Here is a 10,630-nt window from a genome sequence, read left to right as displayed (position 1 = left end):
AAGATAGACAATGCTGGAAAGGAAAGGCAGGTGGGGCTGGGAGAAGAAGTTCTCCAGTGTCAGGCCAAGGAAGTTGAATTTTCTCCAAAAAATACTGGAATGCCATTTCTGGGGTGGGCACAGGAAAGAAAGCTGATGAAAGCTGGTGGAAAGGGGTCCAGATTATATGACAGACCGTGTTATTGGTAGTTGAAGACCTCAGCTGGAGTGATCGAAGAGAGGGCTTGGTGTTGGCCACGCTCCCCTGTGTGCTCCAGAAATGCCCGTCCTTTGTCTTGCATCCAGTGATGCTGTTTGTAGGATTTCCAACTCAAATTTCAGTACTATATCTGAATGTTCTGTAAACAGCAGCCAGGCTCTGTGGGGAGGGAAGCGCTACCCATGAGAATACTGTTAAAGGAGCGACTGCCTCATCTGCCTTCTCCGGAGTGCCATGAACTGCAGAATACTGCTGGGCCAGATGCTCCTATCCCAAGAAGCTGTGTCTTGGGATTCTCCCAGCGTTGCCACTACCTAGCGGCACAACTGCGCACAATCACTTCATCTCTCAGAGCATCATCTCCCTTTTGTATGATGGGAAGAAAACAGTAGCCTCTGTTCTAACCATTCGGATGTGAGTATCAAGGAAGCCCATCTTTCTGAAAAGTGCAGAATTACTCTCCAAGCCCTTATTTGCCACCCTGATACCTTCCTCCTATTCACATCCCGAAATATACTTGATAAAATTCAATAATTAGGTTTAATTCCAGAAACGTGAATAGGGTACCGAAGAAAACACTGGACATGCTGAAGCAACGAGGTACCATCCTATCTTTAAACCTCTCTCTCTTTACTGGAGAATTACAGACATGAACAATAAATGGCCACAGATAACTCAAATCCCCCCCACCTGATCCCTCCCAGCACTGGCAAGGTGTCATGTGAGCACTTTCAATGCAAGGCACTGGTTCCTTTTCTTACGTTTCTTATTTTATTTAATCTTTAAAACAAGCCTGCCTTGGCAACTTTAAAACGGAAGCTCATAAGAGAAATGTGCCCAAGGCCATTCAGCTACTGAGTGGCGTCAGAATTCTAATCATGGCACCAGACCTCAAAAGCTTTCTTTGCCAACTAGCCTTAGAATTGGTCAAATACGCCTCTTTTTTCAAACTGACCTTTCACTTCCCACCCAAATGCAGGTGCCTCATTTCAGGGCCTCCTCTTTCTCATAGAGATGATTGAAATAACCAGTGCCCTGGGCTCCGTGCATCTGTCTTACTTCTTCCAAATCCATCCTCCCCAGGATCTTCTCAAACACAGGTTGTAAACTTTTAAATGGCTTCCTCAACCCACAAGATAAGGTCTACATTCCCTGATGTGCCATGCAGAACCCTTTCTGATCCTACCTTTGCAACTTTCTTTTCAATGCCCTCCTGCACCATCCAGCCAGGCAAACAAGAACACAGACATAGCCAAACCCATCAAGTTCTCCCTGGGTCTGCATGCTGGAATTCCATTTTTTTCTTTCATCAATTTAGGAAAACCCTACTCATGTCTTAAAATTGAAGGTTTCCTATTATAAGAATCCTCTCTGAACCAACACCTGTCCTGCTAAGCAACCCATACCTGGTACCGTCTACTATAATTGTGAGCTTTAGTAGGAGAAAGTTGGTCTGATGAATGATGATATCAGGATGTCCCTGATGTAACATGGAACAAACGAAGGAGCATTTAACTCCCTGTCGCTGGTAATAGTCCCTGGGAACACATCACAGATTGACAGTATCTGAGCTGGATTTCAAAGGAAAAATTGTATGCATTTAGGTTATTGTGCCCAGGATTCCCAGCCATCACCAGGGAGAATGTCAATATTGAAGCCTGTTGAGTATGAAGAAGATAAAGTCCCCCAAATAAACCCGGATCGCGGTGTCTTTTGTTCCTCTAGGCTGGGCTGCTGGCCGGTGGCTACGGCAATGAGCCTGGTGTCCCTTGGCACTTTGACATTTTAAGAGCTCTGGCACCAGTGGCAAGTGTGTGTTAATTTGATATTGACTAAGATTCACTTGCTCCATAAACATTGAGTTCCAGCCATCGGTGAGGGGACTGTGGACTGTTGACAGGTGTTGTCATTTTACTCACTATAGACATCTTTTGTTGCTGTTAAAAAACAAACACCAACCTCTGACTGCCTTTAGAAGACTAGAACTCTCATAAAACAGCATTATCTGGGATGTTTTTCTCTGGGAAACCAGAAATAGGTTCCTTGAGCCTTGACCACACCAACAAAGAGAAGAAAGAAGAAATCATTATTACTATCACCATCATTGTTGTGATCATCATCATCAACATCATCATCATCACGGCATTTTCTGTCTTCTAAGAGCCATCTTCCATTTGGTCCTCTCTAACTTTAACCATGCCAAGTAAGGACATCCTCATTCTCAGGAAGATGGTTCTCTACTTCTGCAATTTACATTTTGATCTTATTACAACCTGTCTTTTTATTTTTTATTTTTTTCATGTTTTATATTTCCACCACATAGCTGCTATTTAAACCCCTAAATCTTAATCTGAATGAACACTTACTTTGTTGGGATTTATGTATTTTGAATATGTAGAGCCTATAATTATGCCTTCTGCCCCCGAACACATTTTTAGGTCTTACTTTTTCGGTAAAGTCAACCCCTCTGTTCTCTCACTTTATTTCCAATGCTTCCGCTGCTTTTAGAACGTGAATCTTGCTAGAAGGGTTATTACTTCCCTGCCGCTAAGGGTGGATTAGGCCATCTGTCACGAATCCTCACCTGATAAAGAAAACGTTAACAACTACTACTTAGGATGGGCTTGGTACTAGCCTGACACTGAATAAAATTTCTGACCTAAATTTATGTTTCACTGATGATTACAATGGCCCTGAAGGTTTGGGGTTATTATTGTTCCCAACCTACAGGTGTGGGGATTAGGCTTCGGGGGGTTGAATGACATATTGAACACCAGAGACTTAGTAAGAGACAGAATCTGCCTGCCTCTGATCTAAAGTCCAGTGTCCCACACAACCTTTTATTGTGAGCTTTCATTGGCATTGGTTTTTATTTCTCCTTCTTTAAAAATTACAATAAATACAGAAAACAAGATCTGGGAGTCAGAATATACTGAACACCCTATAATTTTCTTCACCCTTTCTTTAGGGCTCCGAGCAGGGGTGAAATTCTATGTCCTTGGTTAAATCTTTTGAATTCATTTTTAGAAGTTATAATTCGACAAGAAGCTCTAACAACACACTCCACTGACAGCCAGGGCTGCAGCAGCCTTGCTTGTCCGCCATGATCTTACTTTGTTCCTCTCCGTTTTCCTGGCGTGGTTTGTCCTTTATAAGCCAGCCTCATCTGGGAATAGTATGCATTTGTTAATTACCTTTGCAGAGCCAGCAGATGGTGCAGAAAGCACTGCATTATCAGAGGATCGAAGCCAAAAAAGAGAAGAGGGAGAGAGGGTGGCATCTGTTTATTTGTTTAATTTCTTCAAGAGGAAATGGTGAGTATAAAAATAAAACGAGTCATCACCAGGCATCTCAAAATGAGGAACACTTTTACCGTCACATAACAATGGTTTAAAATAAAATTCTATTTCAGTCCCCGAAGTTTTGGGAATGTGAAGTATTTGAAACCTGGAACTGGCCTTGCTGACTCAGTGAGGGTCCATTGGCCAATCCTGAACACCGGCCAAGTTTACCTGTCAGATGCTGCTCCCCAGACCTAGGTGTGGACAGCCAGTCAGCAAAGCAGGTTACCCATAGAAGCCCCCACCATCACCTTCGTCTCTATTTAGCCAAAGACCAGGTTAGTTTCGAATTAACAGTTTAATAGCCTCTCTTTCTATTGTTTTGGTGGTAGGTGTCCCGCATGTAATCTATACCACTGTCCTTGGAATCAGAGAATATTCCAGATGAAAAAGCCCTTAAAACCATTGCAGCCAAACCCCCTCATTTCAGAGAGTAGGACATTGGAGCCCAGAGCAAAAAGGGGCTTTACTCAAGTCACGAAGACTATTAGTGACAGAGCCAGAATTATAAGTGAGGTTCCCCCATCTCTCAGCTTGCCACCTCTCCCTACTCTGCCAGGTAAGCAGAAGAGGGAGAGGCAGGGGCAGTTTGGGGAGATTCTAGATGGTTCCTTGAGCAAAGTCTTAGAAAAACTGCCTGCTACGAAAAGGAACTAAATGATCAAACCACAGAGGTAGCAGGCACACGACTTGAGAAGCAAGAAATAGTCCAGAGTAACTATCTTGGTCTCACAGGCACACATTTAGATTTGTTGATGGACTGTCAGAGACAGGGCAAGAAAGGTTATGGGGACTTGATTGTGAAAGGCTTTGTCATCAAGAAAATGCGGCACCAAAGATGTAAGTAGGAAACAGTTATGTCTGGGCCTGTGCCCAAGATGGTGGTGATATCAGGATAGGTTGATGAGGGAGATTAGGAGGGGGAGGTTACACAGGAGCTAGATGACAAGTGTTCAAATCAGGTGGTGGTGGTGGAAATAAAGAGGTTCGATCCCCCTTCACTCCACAGGAACTTCCCTTTTCAAGGTCACCAGTGACCTTGGGCTTGCCAGATCCAATGGCCACTTCTCTGAACTCACATTTCTTGATACAATCAACCACTATCTTTCTCAAATACTTCCAAGGTGGGCAGGGGTAGGGGTGGGGGTAGAGAGCTATGCTTAAAAATAAGAAACGGGAATCTCCTTGGAGGGAGGAAGACAGCTTCCTTCACGATCCAGCCCCTCCCTAGGAAGGAGCACCCACTGGGTCAAACAACAGAGGGAGCAGCCCCAATCCAGGACGAGCAGGGCAAAAGAGAAGTCCTATATTTGGATTAAAAAAACTGAATTAGAAATATAGCACTTAGGACAGATGTGACCTGTTCTAGCTACAGACAGGCTTTTCATCATCCATAGGTAAAAGTCAAAATACCTTAGCAAGTAGATAAACCTTTATGACTTCTTTCTACTTTCCTTTCTTAACTCCATAATTATCTTTCATCTGAATAAACAGCTTGCAACAAACCAATGATTTAGAAAGCTAACAAAATGTTATACAATCTTATACAATCTCACAGAAGTTTAAGTATCGGATCAAGGGAAGTTATAGGCCTGCATTCTTCGGCACTGAGTTGACCATATCTGGAGTTCATTCTATGTCCAGCTCTGACCTTACATTTTCAAAGAGACAATGACAAGATGGAGAAATAACCCAGCATGGGAAGCCCATCAACAAATCTAAATGTGTGCCTGTGAGACCTAGATACATTTTGCTCAGTGAAATCTTTATTCTCCAATTGTTTTCCGGTGTTTGATGGCCTATATGTTGATCATAAAGAAGATTGGTTTCAGAAGAAAAACTTCTAGCCAATAGGTAAACTATACATGAAGTTGAATTTAGCTTCGGGTAAACACTAATCTTCAAAGGGATTGACTGCTGAGAGGGACAGCTGCTTTCTGTACCTGGGAGTGTCATGCATATGCCTCATGACCACCTGCAGAGACATGAGCGCAGTGGGCCCTGTTTATGAAAGTCTGAATTATTTGAAATGTTGGCTTCTCTTGGTGACCATCACCAAGTCCCAGAATTTCTTAGAGATGTCCAGTAGGCTGAAAAGAACGGGTTGTCAAGAGTGGGGAAATAAGAGAGAGAACAGTAAGAGGAAGATGAGTTTAACATCATATAGAACTCTAGAATCTGTTAAACAGGCTTCCCAGAACCTCTGTTTTCTCTTTCTTGCTCAATGATACATTCCCCCTACCCTCCATTTTCTGTACTCTCAAAATACTTCTTTAAGAAAGGATAATATTAATTCATACTAACATGTAAATGATTTCTTAGGATTTACTATCTTCTCTTCCCAGAGTCATTTTGCTCACTTGAAAGGGATAAAATCTAAAGCTAATGAATGGATTATATCAGGCAGTTATATGGAGGGATTAGGTATTAGGATTTGGCTTACAGCTGCCAAGTACTGATTGCAAGTAACAAATTACCTCCAACTAACTTTAGCACAAAATGAATCTGTTTGAAGAACACAGGTAATATGGTTTGGATCTTCATCTCCTCAAAATCTCTTTTGACATGTTCCCAGTGTTGGCAGTGGGGTTTGGTGGGAGGTGAGTGAACCATTGGAATGAATCCCTCATGAATGGTTTAGCACCATCTCCTTGGTGATAAGTGAGGGGTCGCACAGTTCTGTTTAAAACAGTCTGGTACCTCTCCCGTATCTCTCTTTTACTCCTGCTCTCACCATGTGACATGTGTACTGCCTCTTCAACTTCCACCATGATGGTAAGTTTCCTGAGCAGATGCCAGCGCCCTGCATCTTGTAAACCTGCAGAACCATGAGCCAATGAAACCTCTGTTCTTTATAATTTACTCAGCCTCAGATATTTCTTTATAGTAATGCCAAAATGGCCAAACACAACAAGGGAATCCCACAGAAGTAAGGAATCAACAACTAAGATTCAGGAAAAATATGAACTGTGTAGCTCTGGGGGTCTCAGCAGTAAGGATAGGTGAAACTTCTCTCCTGAAACTGCAACCACAGTACGCAACTTTACCATCCATTTTTGCCACATCTGTGGGCCTCAGTATTCAAATTCCCAAGAGAGAAAAATGGCCAATCTTGGGTCATGTGATCCCTTGGAAGCTAGGAAAGAAGGATCTGTTGCCAGGTGTAGACAGACAATCAGATATAGGAAACGGCACACATGCAGGACTGAGGACTTCTGAATAGCCTGAAATCACATCACACAAGTAGTCTTGTGAGTGACTCTACATAGCTACTATTCTTACAGACACCTGGGTGGCTCCCAGTTGCTAACATGTGAAGTCCAAGTTCTATAGCAAGGTATCCATAGTCTATGTAACCTTGCCCTTGACCACTTTGCTGACCTGGTGACTGCAGTGTGTCCCTCTGAGTGATATTCCAGCTGCTGTGGACCTGTCAGTGACTGTAGTGCTCTTGATCTCTGTAATATCATTCCCAACCTTGCTGATTTCCTATTCCCCCTCACAGACAATAGGGCCAAGGTAACTGGCCGCATCCACAGTCTGTGTCCTAGCTCTGGTATTTTTACTGACTCCAGTTGTTTTTTTTTTTAGGTTTATAGTTTTATTGAGTTTGTTTCCTGTGACCACATCAAAACTTTGGTGGAATGAAGCAGGATATAAACAAGTCCCACCTTTTAGAGATGGGGCAGAAGTTACAGTGGATTTGAAGAACCACATTTTCTTTCTCTTCCCTCCCCTTTCAGGTAGCCTCACAATGCCTGGCATGGAGGAGGTACATGGTATGTATCCACTTGATGACCTGCTGAAGAGTACAGATTTTTAGTCCACGTGACCAACAACCAGAGACAGATCCAGTTTGTGAAGCCTGAGGCTTGTATAGCTTGAAGGTTCTCTGGGAATAAAAGTCCTAAGATATCATACTTCTGTAATTTCTGCAAAAACAGATGACATGAGAAATATCTTTTTCTTACCTTCAGGGCAAATCCTTCTCTGCGTGTGACCAGCCACGTTTCCAGTGAGTGGTATTCACATCATTTCACAGAAAAGAAATAGATGGAGAGAAGATTTAACCTCCACCATGTGCCGTTGAATCCACACAACACTGTGAAGGAGGATGTATTAGTTTCTCATAGCTGCCATAACAAGTGATTACAGACATGGTGGCTTAAAGCAACAGAAATGTGTTCTCTCACAATTCTGGAGATCAGGAATTCAAAATTAAAGTGTTGGTGGGGGACATTCGCCCTATGTAGGCTATAGGGAGAACCTGTTTACCCTCAGTCTCCTTCACTCATTGACTTGACTTGCCAGAGCCATCAAAATAATGAAATTTATACCCTCTGCATAAACAGATGGCTGCAGAACTGAATTAAAGGCCTTGTACAACTTCAAGACCCCATCTAGGAAGTCTGTCTTGGAAGATTTACTTGGAAGTCTTACTGCTCAAAGTGTCTCAGAGGCTCACACCATTGTCTTTCTCTTCTGCAATTTGTAGCCCTTTATTATCCATGCCAGTATCCTTGACCTTGACCTTAAGCTATTTGTAATACTGATTATATTCTCACCATAAAGAACTAATGGCTTCTGGCTCTAGTGTTAACATTTTTCACTGTGGGTCAGGTTTCTGTAAATGTGCTGGAGCCATGTTGGCCTTCTTTTGGTGCCACACACACCAAATGATCATCCACCTCAGGCCTTGCCGCTGGCTTCTCCTGGGGTGTTGGTGGACCTTTCCTATGTCTTGTGCTTCTTCTTTCTTGCCATTTAGAATCTCAGTTTAAATTCTGTATTCTTATTTTATTTGATTAGGTCAACTTAAAGAAGATACTCCTGAGAAAATAAGGAAAAATTTGACGATAGTTTTGGTATTGAAAATTATTAAATATTACTTATTCTCTTTTTTCTTTTTAGACAAAGTCTCACTTTGTTGCCCAGGCTGGAGTGCAATGGTGTGATCTCGGCACACTGCAACCTCCGCCTCCTATGTTCAAGCAATTCTCCTGCCTTAGCCTCCTGAGTAGCTGGGACTACAGGTGCGTGCCATCGCACCCAGCTAAGTTTTGTATTTTTAGTAGAGACGGGTTTTCATCATGTTGGCCAAGATGTTGTTGAACTCCTGACCTCTTGATCTGCCTGCCTTGGTCTCCCAAAGTGCTGGGATTACAGGTGTAAGCCACCTGGCCCAACCTACTTTTTAAGATGTGTTAATGCTTTTGTGAATTTCTTGGTGTTTTTAAATCTTTATTTGTTAGAAATGCTGAAGTGTTTATGGGAGGAATTATATGATGTAGAAAATATAACAAAGGCTGGATGCAGTGGCTCAAACCTGTAACCCCAACACTTTAGGAGGCTTGAGCCAGGAGCACTGATTGAGCCCAGGAGTATTGCTTGAGCCCAGGAGTCTGAGGCTAGTCTGGGAATATGGCAAGACCCCATCTCTTAAAAAAATAAAAGTAGCCCAGTGTGGTAGCATGCACCTTTGTTACTTGCTACTCGGGAGGCTGAGGTGGGAGGATCACTTGAGCCCAGGAAGTCCTGGCCGCAGTGAACTGTGTTCATGCCACTGGACTCTAGCCTGGGTGATAGAGTGAGACACTGTCTCAAAAAAATGAATGAAAAGAAGGAACGGAAGGGAAGGGGAAGGGAAAGGGGAAGAAAAAGGGGAAGGGGAAGAAAATGCAGATAAATAAAACAAGTTTGTCAAAATACTAAATACCATAAATACTATCAAAGTGGAGGTAACTGGGGATTCATTATATTATTCCTTGAACTTTGTGTATGCTTAAAGGATGTCATAATAAAAAGATACACATGTGTGTATGTGTAGTATGTGAAAAATTGAGTGTTACATTCTTTAAGAGGCCTCCAACTGCCCAAGTCTAAAGTATGTAGTTTAACACATGATAGGTGCTCAGTAGGTGATTATTGACTCAGTGAATCCAGACTCTAAGCTCCAAGACAACAAAGTCACTCACCTCTGCATCAACGTGGCCCTTTGTCATGATGTAAGGCTCTTGAACAGATTGTTCAGAAACTCATGGTTAAATGAGTGCTCATATTCTCAGAGCTAGACTTAAAAACAGCCTTGCCTACGTCTCCTGCTTATCCTTGTCTTTAAAAGCAGTTTGGAGACTATAAGAGAGACTTTTGGGATATAAGGAACTGTTTTAAACATACTGTAGGAATTTTTTCAAAATTCTTTAATTATTTTTCTTATGCATTTTTAATTCCTGTTAAAACTGTTCATATAAAAACAACATGTGATGCTTTGGCTCTGTGTCCCCACACAAATCTCATCTTGAATTGTACTCTCATAATTCCCACATACTGTGGGAGGGACCCTGTGGGAGATAATTGAATCAGGGGAGCAGTTTCCCCCATGCTGTTCTTGTGGTAGTGAATAAGTCTCATGAGATCTGATTGGTTTATCAGGAGTTTCCGCTTTTGCATCTTCCTCATTTTTCTCGTGTCGGTGAAATGTAAGAAGTGCCTTTCACCTCCTGCCATGATTCTGAGGCTCCCCCAGACATGTGAATCTGAAAGTCCAATTAAACCTCTTTTTCTTCCCAGTCTTTGGTGTGTCTTTATCAGCAGCATGAAAATGGACTAATACACAACACGTATTTAAATGCCTTACAGATTAAATTTTAACTGAGCCACCAATGAGTGACTTTGGATTGCCAGATTATGTTACTTTGGGGAAAGCCTCATGATGAAGCTTTCCGGACATGTTGATTTGTGTATTTGAACTTTTTTTTGAATGTGTCACTGACTTAAAAAGTCTTGGTTTTTTTTTTTTTTTTTTCGATTCAGATTTAATCAGATCCTATCATGTAAAATTGTGTATATGCAAACCTTTATGCAATAACCCTATGCATTATTATGTACCAGGAAAACAAAACAAACAAATGACATGAAGTCATGACTATAATTCCGACACAGACAATTTCTTAGCTGATGAGACATTACAGGCTACCAATCCAAATTGGACATATTTAAGTTTATGATAAGGAATGCAGAATCATAGTTAAATGTTAATAGCTATTTAGTTTAATAACATTTGGACTAGTTTTGCTAAAGAACAAGTATA

The sequence above is a fragment of the Sapajus apella genome, unplaced genomic scaffold (assembly GCF_009761245.1).
Source record: "Sapajus apella isolate SASKATOON/1434 unplaced genomic scaffold, GSC_monkey_1.0 scaffold5, whole genome shotgun sequence".
Taxonomy (NCBI): domain Eukaryota; kingdom Metazoa; phylum Chordata; class Mammalia; order Primates; family Cebidae; genus Sapajus; species Sapajus apella.
The sequence above is the reverse complement of the archived record's forward strand: the minus strand, read 5'-3'. Positions refer to the sequence as shown.